Here is a 13,296-nt window from a genome sequence, read left to right as displayed (position 1 = left end):
AAATAAAAACAGATAGACAAGATGAATCACTTGGATCCGACACGTGTATTAGTATAACCTTTGATTATTTTCGCACTTTTGCACTTGTTTAAGAGATTATCTTAGTTATTGTAGTAGGCCCCTCTTTTGAAGGCGACGTTACCCTCAACCCAGTAGTTTGAGTCAGCAAGGATACAATCCTAAAGGGTCGGATTATTGAAAGATAATGAATTAAGTTATTAATGCAAATTGTGGTAGGCCCCGCTTTTGGCGGTGACGTTACCCTCGGCTAAGTAGTCTGAGTCAGCAGGGATACAGTCCTAAATAGCCGGGTTATAGTATTAATAGTAGTTAACTTATGAGGGGGTCAAAGAGTTTGGATCCCCGCCATCCAATACCTATGGGCATTGAAGGAGATCCTACTAAATTTGACCCAGGTCCCAAGCAGGACCTCTAAACGCTGAACAAGGGCAAGACCCTTACCAAACCGTTCCCTTAACCCCCGACCAGGTAGCCAACATACCTCCATATAGACCGTGGAGATATGAATGGTGAAAATCTTTTATTTTATATAGACAGTAAAATAATGCCAAGACACCACGGACAAACGATAAGGAAAGATCACCTTCAACATAAGTAACTAGTTATTAAAGTCATTAATACAAAACCAAATAAAAAGTGCAAAAGATTAAAAATAAAAAGTATTATACTAAACACTTGTCTTCACCAAGTGATGTAAGAGACTTAGGCAAACATGGCCTTGATTGTCAAGAACTCTTACGATCAATCTTGGATCCCGAGACGACTCACACACTCTACGATGGACAATGGATGATGGTGGTGGATGATGGTGTTATGGTGGTGGTGGGTGGTGGATGAGGTGTGAGAGAGGTGGTGTGCCAAGGGATGAGGGAGAATGAAACCAAGCTCCTCTATTTATAGGCTGGACAGAACGTTGGACACGGCCCCGTGTCCGCTGGACACGGCCCCGTGCCCGTCTGACACTCTCTCTCCTCATTAATTGTAATTACGAATTACAATTAATGCGCCTGCTGTACTTTCAACACGCCCCCGTGCCCGCTGGGCACGGCCCCGTGGTGAGCAATGGAAGCTTCTACTGGTTTGTCTTTTCTGCTGCTTCCTGGGCACGCCCCCGTGTTCGCTGGACACGGGGCGTGTTCAGACTCTGTTTTCTTCTCTTTGTTTTGGGAGGTGCCGTTGAGGGTCCGGGCAGTCCACTTTTGTTCCTTTTCTTGTATTTATGGCAGAATTAGTGGTCTTTTTGCTTCTTTTGTGATTTTGAGCTCATTTCATCCTGAAAATACAAAAGGAAGACAAAAACACTCCTTTTCCAACATTAGTACTTAAAAAGGGTTAGTTTTATGCCTTAATTGATGTGTTTTATATGTTGCATTTTACACACATCAACTCTATTCATCAAGTCCATGAAAACAGCAGGAGCATTAGTCAAACCGAATGGCATGACTGTGAACTCATAATGCCCATAGCGATTGCGGAACGCTGTCTTGGGAATATCTTCTTCATGCACACGGAGTTGATGATATCCAGATCGCAGATCAATCTTTGAAAAATAAGAAGCGCCTTGCAATTGATCAAAGAGATCATCGATGCGAGGTAGGGGATATCGATTCTTGATGGTGAGCTTGTTAAGCTCACGATAATCGATACACATCCTAAAAGATCCATCCTTCTTCTTGACAAAAAGAACGGGAGCACCCCAAGGTGAAAAGCTAGGACGGATAAAGCCTTTGTCAGAGAGTTCCTGAAGCTGCTTAGACAACTCTTGCATCTCAGACGGTGCAAGACGATATGGAGCTCTGGCAATGGGATTTGCACCAGGTACGAGATCAATACGGAACTTGACTTGGCGTGCTGGGGGTAGACCAGGTAAATCTTCAGGGAAAACCTCAGAATAATCCCGAACAACAGCAATATCTTGAATAGATTTACCCTTGCCCTTATCTGCTACAACATGTGCCAGAAATGCCACATAGTTCTTTCGCAGATACTTCCGAGCTTTAAAACAAGACATGAGTTTTAGACCACCAGTAGGTTTCTCACCACGAACTTGTTGGATCTCGCCTGTCGAGAGTGGCACACTGAAGGGGTAAGGTCCCAAAAATCCCACAAAGATATGGGACCATACCACCAAACCGACTTTTCAACCTTTCTAACCTTGCGCGGCCGCGCATTGGTCTTGCAGAAGGAAGAAAGAAACTAACGAGCAATAGTCGCGCGCCCAAAGGGAAAACTGAACCCTTGCGCCGCCTTCCATTTAACAAAGGGTCAAAAACCCTGAGACCAAAATGTCCACCCAAATATCCAGACTTGGATATTATTTTACCCAGACTGGGATTTGTTCAGCTGTGTACACACTAAGGGGTGTCACACCAGATTACAGCAGTAATCTTCTAGAAGAGATACAATCGTGCACCACCCAGACGGTTATAACCGTCTGGACACGTGTCATCATGACAAACATTCCTGAAATCACAACGATAGCATGTGATTGAAGAATGATCTCCACTTGGATCACTTTCCACGTGGCAGTTCCCCAGCCATAGGATCAGGTCACGATCCGTGTGCATTCACGTCTGATCAAGGCAAACTAACAAAGATTAAAAGAAACGTAACGGAAGGAAAAATAACCGCTACGGCGTTAGCATCTTCCGTTATCTTTTCAATAACAGATTTTCCCTCCCAAACTCTCGGTTATAAATAGGAGAATTCTTCAGGTAAAAATGGGGATCCAATTTCACTACTCAAATACCTTTATCTTCTCCATTCAAATACTTATTCTCACACCGGAGTCGGGTCAAGGAGAGAACCCTCTTCTCCCCTTGACGAGGCTAACGGTGCTTTGTTTTGCAGAATCATCGGAGAAGGAGCTCGATTGTTACTGAACCAATTGAGAGAGAACTAACCTTTTATGCGGATTCAAACCCCCTAGATATCTCGGTTCCGACCATTTATCTAGTGTTTCTTCATTGGCGCCCACCGTTTTCTCAGTTTTTCTAGTTCCTATCTCGTTTCGGTTTAGTTCATCTCGTTTTTCTGTTTTTGCATATGGCAGAAAATTCATCATCTCACCGACGGTCTGGTCCTCGACCAAATGTCGGAAACAAATGTCGGAAACAATTTACCAGTCGAAGGGATGGTGGAAGAGGCCTCAGACGATAATGAGGTTCAATCTAATGGAGCAAATGACCCTATTACTCCAGGGATATTTCCCACAAATCCCGCCCAATCAATTCTACCACCGGGGGAAACTCCGATATCATGGTATATCCGGTCACAAGGAGCATTAAATGTAGTGTATACACAATTGTGTGCTCAAACTGCTCCCGTAACACAATCGCGAAGGCCGGGATCTAGAGCCCATGCTTCCCAACGAGAAGAATCAACGAATGATGGAACGAACAGCTATCAGAGACAACACCATGAGTCACAGCCTCGTCAAAGGCAATCAGTTCATGATAGGTTGGGCTCCCCTTGGGATGCTCACACCGATGAATCTGACCAAACGTATCGTTTGAGCGCAAACACCAGCGTATTCAACAGGCTGCACCCAAACTCTAACAAATCCAGGCCTCGAGCGGTGTACAACCCTGAGGCAGAGCATAATTACGACTTAGTTTACCGCCCTGTAGAAGCAGCGGAAAACTCGAAGTTTATACTGGAAATAGCTCTGGCTCCGTTAGAAAGGGCAAAATTACCATCTAACGTCAGCAAATTCAATGGGTTAACTGATCCCGACGATCATTTGAGGGTCTTTACCAGCGCAGGATTGGTCGGCGGTTGGACTCTTCCGCTTTGGTGTCATTTGTTTGTTCAAACATTAACGGGGCCAGCGCGAATCTGGTTTGATAATCTACCAACGGGGCAAATCGAGTCATGGAAAGACCTGCGCCAAAAATTCTTAACACACTTCAGCCAGCAAAGGCGCTCCATGCGGGATACATCTGATGTCATGAACATATGGCGTCGAGATGATGAGAATTTGGAAGATTTTATAACCAGGTATAATAAGGAAGTATTGGAGATCGGTGGTGTCCACGAACAGTTGATCCGCGCTCAGTTTAAGTACGCGGTTAGATGTAACGATATGGTCAAAGTGCTGTCCGGAACAGAAGGTCTTCCCAAGAGTTGGGAAAAGATAATGGCGGCGGCCAAGGTTTACGCACAAACAGAGAAAAACCTTACTACAAACACACCACCACCACCACACAGCAGGCCCATAGATTTAAGTGCAACGGGCGAGCGAAGATTCAAGAAATCATGGCGCGAGTCATCTGGAAGCCGCTCCTCTGAAGATGCTCGCGCAACAATTAACAAACTCTCTGCTCAGAGAGATAACAAGCATGAAAACAGGGAGAGGCAGTGGACCCCACTGACCAAGACCCCGGCGGAAGTCCTGAGTACCGAGGATTATTAGTTTAAACCGCCAATCCCGATGAAGAGTAAACGTGGTCAGGACCTAGCGCAGTATTGCGAATATCATAAGGATACGGGACACACCACAAACAATTGCATTTCCTTGCGCACTGAGATAGAGAAAGCCCTCAAAAATGGGGAGTTTACGCATCTACTCCAGAATATGTGCAAGGAGATAAAGCAAATCACCCGAGGAGAAGAAACCTCCAACAAACGGGCCAAGACTTAAGAGACTCTGCAGAAGTTCCCGCAGGAAAAGAAAACGTCAAAAATGGCAGAATTAAGTTAAGTTCCATCTAATTATTAAGACTTTGTAATGCCTCTGCGCGTTATCCATGAATAAAAATTACAAAGTTTTCTATCATTTGTATTTACAAAATGCATGCAATTTCTTTTTAGTAAGCACGAAAACATTATGGTAGTATAAAAGAAGCTCCATTCGCGGTCGGTGATTACTTCACAAACGACCATAGACTCCACGCATGAGCTTCATACCAACTTCATTCGCCTTACTTAAGTAAAAGCAATTGTACTCATGCAAAAAATTGTAAAGGCATTCAAACAAATAGAAACATATTACTTTCAGCGTACAAATACGCCCTGACAAGATTCAAACACGGCAGTGTTTCGAGTTTTTACGCGAACAGCGCAACAAAACAAGGATATACATCCCACAAAAAGAAAAGGGGGAAAAACACAAATTGTTCAGAAACAAATTTCACCCTACTCTAAATTTTCTTCCTCATCAGGGAAGATTTCTTTAAGCTGCGCTACCGGATCGTCCGACTGCAGCGCTACATCTATCAACTCCATAACTGGGAGTTGTAAGTTATTAAACTCCGCCTTCATAGAAGCAAGCGCGGCCGCAGTATCTACACCAAAAGTAGCAGACTTGCTGTCATCCCAAGTAACTTTCAGCGCACTCGTTACATGATGAGAGCATTCTGCATAACCTTGCGCATAACCATCCCGCCGCGCAGCAACCACTAAATCCGCAACAGTCTTATCCAGCTCTTTAGAGTTTAACACAGATTCAGCAACCTATGAAACCAATCAATAGCGGTTAACACAAAAGAAAAGAGAGAAAAAAGCAAACACAAGCGCATATATAAGGTAGGAGCTTACACAGGCAATCCCACGATCCTTCAACCAGGTCATGTCATTCCTTAAGGGCTCAAGCTCGCTCTCTGCTGAAACCCGCGCCGTCTCTGAATTTTCCAGTTTTTCTTCGGTCGCAGTCAAGCGGCGGGAGGACTCAGCATGTTCAGAACGCGCAAGCTCCAGGTCCTTTTTCAGTTGTTCCTGGTCAGAAACCAAAGCAGTAAGTTCCTCTAGTTCCTTATCCCTAATGGCAAGAGTGCTTAAAGCTTGTACCTCCCGTTGCTCGCTACGTTCCCTATGAACACGAGCTTCTGCCAACAAAGCTTCCAAGTCAGCTTTCTCTTTCTTCAATCTCTCAACTTCCGCATCTTGATTCTTCAGCTTTTCAACATCGGCCTTGAGGTTATTTATGATAATACGGAGATTTGCCTTCTCTGCGTTATCCTTTTCACAAATCTTCCTCCAGTTTTTTCGTTCCTCAGAAAGAAGAGCAGCTTCAGCTTCAGCCTTTCTTTTCCAACCAGCAACAGACCACTCCTCAGTCTTCCGCTCAGCCTCAAACTTGGCTTGATCATCTTTTAGTTTCGCCATCAATTGGGCCAGACGTCTCTCATCATTGGAGAATTTCTTCTGAGCCGCCGAGAAAGATTTCTGCTCCTTATGCATATTATACCACTCCCGAACAATACGATGGGTGGTAGAAACATGAGAGGCGGTCTCAGCAACGTAAGACTGATAGGCTTGATCACAAGATCGGTTTTCTTGAAACTTGACCTCCCCAGGCGGAATTATCCCCTGCAACCAATCTTGGCACACATGCCAGTGCGCAAAATTATCTCCTTTCTTCAAATTCCAGACAGGAGCATGAGGGTCAGCAGCATCCTTCTCCGAATAACTCTGATAATAATAATCTCCCAAAGTTTCCTCTGGACGGATAGGAGATTGCTTACTAACACCGGCTGATGAGTCTTGTTCTTCAACTGTTGTCTTCTCAAAATGCCCCGGTGTAGTATCTGAAGGAGCAGGACTAGGAATTTTTTCGGTTGACCCTCTCCCTTGGTCTTGAGTAACTACCTCAGGAGCCGAAGGATTATCCGTATCATCCGTCTTACCTAGGCCCGCATCAACAGACCTCTCAATTTCAACAGGCTTCTCCGCATCGTCATCAGCGCCTTCTGCAGCGTCCGATTGAACAGTTGCAGAAGCGTGCGGAGGAGTAGGAGGAAGTTCTTCATGCACCACGGCTTGAACATTGGTAGGAGCTGGAGCAACAGGAATTACTGTAAAAGTAAAAATCCATAAAAATTTAACCCATAAAAAGGAAACAAGAGAAGATGCTACTTACCAGGAACAGATTCCGTAACAAAAGCATCAAGATTCCCCCTTCGAGTAATCTTCTTTCTTTGAATCTTCTTAGGAGGCTGATCCTCCGCGTTCGTATCAGTTTGTTTTCTCTTGCTTGCTCCTCTCTGCACGAAATGCTCAGGACTAGATTCCAAGTCAATTGGATCATCTGGGTTGGATGGAGGAATGTCAGCAGAATCTTTCGGCTCTGGTTTCGGTCGCCGAATAGTAACTGCAGGCGTAAGACCCTCCAAAGTATCAGAAACCACCACATAATCACACTTGTCAGAAGAATGGCGCATACCTTTCTTCTCAACATTTTTAACTTTGAAAGATTGAGTCTTTCCCGCATCACCTTTCTTGGGCGCAACATTACTAGCCGTAGCGCGCCTTTTCCTCTCAGGGCCTACGCCCAAATTTGACAACTCACCTACAAAGCACAAAGAACAATTAAGGCATGAGTAAAAAGATTAGACGGACAGCACACACAATCTTACCTGCGCCAGCGGCAGGAGGATCAGACAAATCCGCGTCCCGCGGAAGAGAAAAGTTCCTTTCAATACGATCATACCAAAATTCTTCATCAGGATTTTTCTTAATGGTACCCATTCTCCCCCCTTCTCTTTTGTAGGCAACAACATACATTGAAACAACTGCAAGAAAAAACAGACAGGCTCAAAAAAAAAAAAAAAAAAAAACTTAAACTGTACCATGGCCCCCTTCTGTGTATACAGGCTTGTCGTCCCGATCCATCTTCCAGTTTAAACTCATCCCAGCTCCGACAAGGGCTTTCTCCGGCAAAGCAATATTAGGTACCTCCTTCAGATCCTGGTACCAAGTTTCATCAGAAGGGGTCCGGAGTGTTTCAATAGGAACATCCTCTTTTCCCCTCAACACCATCCTCACCGGAATCACTCCGGCCTTAATAAAGAAAAATTTCTGTTTCCAATCATGGAAGGATTTCGGAGGATTGAGCAAAATCTTCTTTGCAGTAGCCCTCTGAACAAAAGAGTAAAACCCCTGGGTACAGTGCATTTGGTGAAAAACCCTAAATCAAGGAACGGTCGGCTCAATATTCATAGTCCGACACACGAACTCAAAATGTCGAACCCTGACCATACCAATGGGATGCAGTTGAGAAAGATGAATATTATAAAATGTAAGGATGTCAAGAAGAAACGTCGTTGCAGGCAAACGGAAGTTGCCATCACAGAAGAAATCCCAGAAAAGGGTGATGTACCCAGACGGAGCATCTGCCGCTGTCTGCCCTTCTTCAGGGTACAGAGCACCCCGACTTTCCGGAAACTTAAGATTTCGCATCAAACCGTCAAAAGACCCCCTCGGCCACTTCAATGGTGGAAGTTCAGTAGACATCTCTTCAGCAAGACCTTCTTGATTTTCTCCGGTCGACATAAAAAGAGGAATGATGGATTTCTCAAGAAAAGAAAGGTAGGGGAAACGTTTCAACAGAATGTTGATGGCACTAGGAGGTTACCCAAACGTTATATACTCATCGCAATAAATAAGCATCGGGAACCGTCACAGCAATTTTTTCGGATATCACAGTCCTTCAAAAGAGCAGGAAAAGTACACACGCGTTTGCACACGCGCGTGAAAGGCACGAATAGCAGCATATACCCGACAATGTCAGCTTGACCTACAGTCCTAGCTGTACCATCCTATAAAGACAAAAGATTTCCAAAATCCCCAAAATAAAATAGAAAAGTCTTCTCATAGAAGATTTCTCATTTTTTCGCGCTCAAAAACCATCTCTCTCCTAAGTCCAGTGCTCCACTTATTTGCATAAGTGCAACACTAGACTGGGGGGACTTGAAGGGGTAAGGTCCCAAAAATCCCACAAAGATATGGACCATACCACCAAACCGACTTTTCAACCTTTCTAACCTTGTGCGGCCGCGCATTGGTCTTGCAGAAGGAAGAAAGAAACTAACGAGCAATAGTCGCGCGCCCAAAGTGAAAACTGAACCCTTGCGCCGCCTTCCATTTAACAAAGGGTCAAAAACCCTGAGACCAAAATGTCCACCCAAATATCCAGACTTGGATATTATTTTACCCAGACTGGGATTTGTTCAGCTGTGTACACACTAAGGGGTGTCACACCAGATTACAGCAGTAATCTTCTAGAAGAGATACAATCGTGCACCACCCAGACGGTTATAACCGTCTGGACACGTGTCATCATCACAAACATTCCTGAAATCACAACGATAGCATGTGATTGAAGAATGATCTCCACTTGGATCACTTTCCATGTGGCAGTTCCCCAGCCATAGGATCAGGTCACGATCCGTGTGCATTCACGTCTGATCAAGGCAAACTAACAAAGATTAAAAGAAACGTAACGGAAGGAAAAATAACCGCTACGGCGTTAGCATCTTCCGTTATCTTTTCAATAACAGATTTTCCCTCCCAAACTCTCGGTTATAAATAGGAGAATTCTTCAGGTAAAAATGGGGATCCAATTTCACTACTCAAATACCTTTATCTTCTCCATTCAAATACTTATTCTCACACCGGAGTCGGGTCAAGGAGAGAACCCTCTTCTCCCCTTGACGAGGCTAACGGTGCTTTGTTTTGTAGAATCATCGGAGAAGGAGCTCGATTGTTACTGAACCAATTGAGAGAGAACTAACCTTTTATGCGGATTCAAACCCCCTAGATATCTCGGTTCCGACCATTTATCTAGTGTTTCTTCACACACGAACAATCTTCTCGAAACAAATTACCTCTGTGCGATGCTTGGCTAACCAATCCATACCCACAATAACGTCGAAGCTTCCAAGTTGCATAGGCGTGAGGTCAATAGGAAAAAGATGGTTGTTAAGGTTCAATTGGCAGTTGCGGAGAACAGAATTAAGAACAATGGGTTCACCGCTTGCCACTTCTACTGTCAATGGTTTACCTAGTTTCGTTCTAGACACGCGAAGCAATGGTTCAAAAGATAACGACACAAAACTCTTATCGGCACCCGAATCAAAAAGAACAGATGCTGGCTGATTATTAATAAAGAACGTACCGTTCACCACATTATCATCTGCTTGTGCCTCTTGTGCATTCATGTTGAAGACTCGACCTCGAGCCTGAGCCTGATTCTGATTCTGGTTGGCTAGCCTTGGGCACCGGTTTCTATTGTGGGTCAGATCCCCACAATTATGGCATGAACCAGGAGGAAAATGAGGTCGTGCAGCTTGTCCTTGTTGCTGAGCAAGAGGCTGAGAAACTTGTTGAACCGGGTTCTGAACTGCCTGATTCTGAGCAAAATGATAAACACCAGCAAGATGATCTGGTTTCCCACAGTTAGTACAGATACGGCACGGAAATTGCGGCCGTTGCATCTATTGCACAAAGGTGCATTCCCTGCATAAGGTTTCTTCGCTGGAGGTTGTGTGGGTTGGTTGGGAGCTGCCTGGTTAACCTGGGTAGTGCTAGCAAAGTTTTGGGAAGCCTTACGCTTCCTTGACCCCCTTGAGGAACCAGAATCCTTTCCCTTCTTGTTTTGACCTTTCTTGTTATCTTCGTTGTCAGCTGCCTGCTTCTTACCCTTGTCACCCTTTTTGTGCAGCTTTCCCTTTCGAATCCGCGACTCAGTCAGTGTCGCTGATAACTCGATCGCCTGACGGAGTGTGGTAGGTTTACTACCAATAATGATGTCTTGTACCGAGTCAGGTAGGCCGTCGGTGTACCTTTCGGTAGCCTTGTCGAGTGGGGCAACCATTGTCGGGCAAAGCAGACTCAACTCCTCAAACCTATCAGTATATGCCCGATGCTCGCCACTGTATTGTTTTAAGTCAAAAAACTCTTTCTCCAAAGCTCGCTGCTCATGACGAGGACAGAACTTGTAACATCCCAAAATTTTAAAACTATATACTAGAATTATAAAATACATAATAAACAAGAATAAACTAACTAGGATAAATAACCTAGTTAGTTAAGAATCTTGTAGTAACACTTGAATGAGTTAAAAGGGGGCCAAGAATATAAACTAGATGAGAGTGGAGGGACTAAAGATGTTAAAATAAAAACTCTAATTACTAAAATAGTAAAAATCAACCAAACACCCCATTTCAAGAAGTGTCTGGTCGATCATCAAGCAGGGGCGACAGGGGGTTCTTCACCCAAACCCTAGTTTGCAAGAAAACCACAAATTGGAGCCTCAAATCACTTAGAAATCGAAATTCAAGCACTAAATCGTGATCACCTTGTCAAAAGGATCCTAAGGTATGATGAATTAGGTCAATTTCGTTCGATTCAAAGTTCATGTATGTGATCAAAATCGGATGTAGAGCTTGATTATGTGTAGTAAACATGAAATTGGAAGTAAAGTAAGGTCTAGGGACAAACCCTAGATGATTTCTTGTTAAAAATCTTGCATGTTAGTTGTAGGAATCAAAATCACTATAGTGGGTGATTAGTAAGTTAGTAGAACTTGAGAAACACTAGGACTAAGACTCTTATTCTAGTGAAAACGGAAATTTTGAGATAATCTCTGAAATTGTTGATGTTAAAATATGTGTATATTGCCTAATTGAAGTTGATTTGAGTGATAAATTCAAGTTATGAACTTGGTTTAGATCATGTAAAAAAATCTGACCCACAAGGTGTTTGATAAAACGCCTAAGTGAGGATTAAAATGTTAAAGATCGCTAAAAACGCAAATTTAAATATGTAATGAATAAATGCGTAAAAGCTTGTGAAAAAGAGTTCTAATCTTTTATGAATTGGACTCTTTAGGCAAGGAATCCGGAACGTCAAGTGGACACGCCGGAGGTGATACCCGCGGAAAAGGTGCGCTTTGAAGGTACGTGACTTTAGTCTCGTCGAATTGAGTTTAATTACTTTGGTTTGAATTGTAATTGATGTCGTAGTGTAAAGGGTGCGTTTGATGTGTCGATAAGTGCCGAAGTGCACTCGACTATCAAACGGGTCAAAACAAGAACTCGGTATTTAGTTGGGTTAGTCATTGAAGTGATGGTTTTCACTAAATGGCAAAAACGGGTCAAAATGATGGTTTTAAAGGAGTCACGAGAGTTGCGACTTGAAAGTCATACATCTTGTTTATTGATAAATTTTGCCATACTAGTGTTTTGGTAATGGTGAATCTAAGTATAAGAACCCGGGATATGGGTCGAACAATAATGTTAGAGGAAAAAGGATTGTTTGAAACGGAATGTTTGAATTCCGAATAACCAAGTAATAGCCATAGAGGAAATTTCAAAGCCATGGAATTGGCGTGAAAACACCTAGTATGTGAGCCCGGGTAATTGGGTAAATATGTTAAAACGGGTTTAAAGATGAAAGGAGGTGCTATGCACACACACTAGTGGGTCGAATAATGGTAATAAGGAAATTCGTGAACCAATTAGTGGTATCACGGTTTCCGCAATATAAAATTTACATGGTTAAGTCCGAAATCTTATTTCGGACTCATAGCAATAAGAATTGGTTGAATCGGATCACGGAGTAAAGAGTTACGAGCTTCCAAAGTTGAAAAATAGCTAAATTGTAAACGTGCAGAACCCACCGTAAATTACGGTTCCACGGTAATTTACGGTGGACAACATTATGTTACGGTGTTCTGCTACTGTCTTACGGCAGAACCACAGCATTCCCAGGTTCACCGTAATTTACGGTGATACCGTAAATTACGGTGGAACCCAGCAAAAAAATTTTATATTTTGTAGCCACTTGTGTTATTAAAACCTGTTTATACTTTATATATTAAAGTCAAAACTAACGGTTTTTAGTGTTTGACTCTAGGTATGGATGAATCTCTCCCGGATGATGATCAAGCATTTTGTCAAGAACCGAACACGCAATTTGAAGCTTCCGCACTGAATATGATCTTGTCTAAACTTTAAACATGTCATATAAATTTTGTTAATGATGTTTTGAATCCTTTAAACTAGTTATTAGTTGACTAGTAAGGGTTGTCTTTAAATGAATCATGCACCATCTAGAACATGTTTGGAAAAATTTGTTAGTATGTATGGTTTAAAACACTAAGGTTTTTGTAAACTCTGATTTTTATAAAGTTTCATGAAATATTTAGCTTAAATTATGTTAAATTATTAAGGGTGTTACAGAACTCCCTCATCAAAAGGGCCCTAAGTTCAGCCCACGTTTGTGCTAGAGCAACTTCTGCACCGCGATCCCTCATTACCCCGTTCAACCACGTAAGAGCCCTCTTCTGAAACACACTCGAAGAAAACTCGACCTTGCGATTGTCAGGACACTGCACGTGACGGAATGTATTCTCAATGCTTTCGAACCATTGAAGAAGCCCAGTTGCTCCTTCGGAACCACTAAACTTGAGTGGTTTAGCCGAGTTAAAACTCTTTAAATTGCATGGAGCATTGTTGTTGTTGTTGGCTTGGTTCCATTGAGCAAAGAGATTTG

At 43.1% G+C, this 13,296-nt stretch overlaps 1 long non-coding RNA gene across 1 annotated transcript; it reads left to right on the top strand.

Annotated features, from left to right (window-relative positions):
- Positions 1–10,961: 10,961 nt before the first annotated feature.
- LOC118482106 lies at positions 10,962–12,955 on the top strand. The gene is made up of 3 exons (XR_004867264.1): positions 10,962–11,118; positions 11,632–11,698; positions 12,658–12,955. It is a non-coding gene; the product is annotated as an uncharacterized LOC118482106 (long non-coding RNA).
- Positions 12,956–13,296: the final 341 nt, after the last annotated feature.

The sequence above is a fragment of the Helianthus annuus genome, chromosome 1 (assembly GCF_002127325.2).
Source record: "Helianthus annuus cultivar XRQ/B chromosome 1, HanXRQr2.0-SUNRISE, whole genome shotgun sequence".
Taxonomy (NCBI): Eukaryota; Viridiplantae; Streptophyta; class Magnoliopsida; order Asterales; family Asteraceae; genus Helianthus; species Helianthus annuus.
The sequence above is the reverse complement of the archived record's forward strand: the minus strand, read 5'-3'. Positions and strand labels throughout refer to the sequence as shown.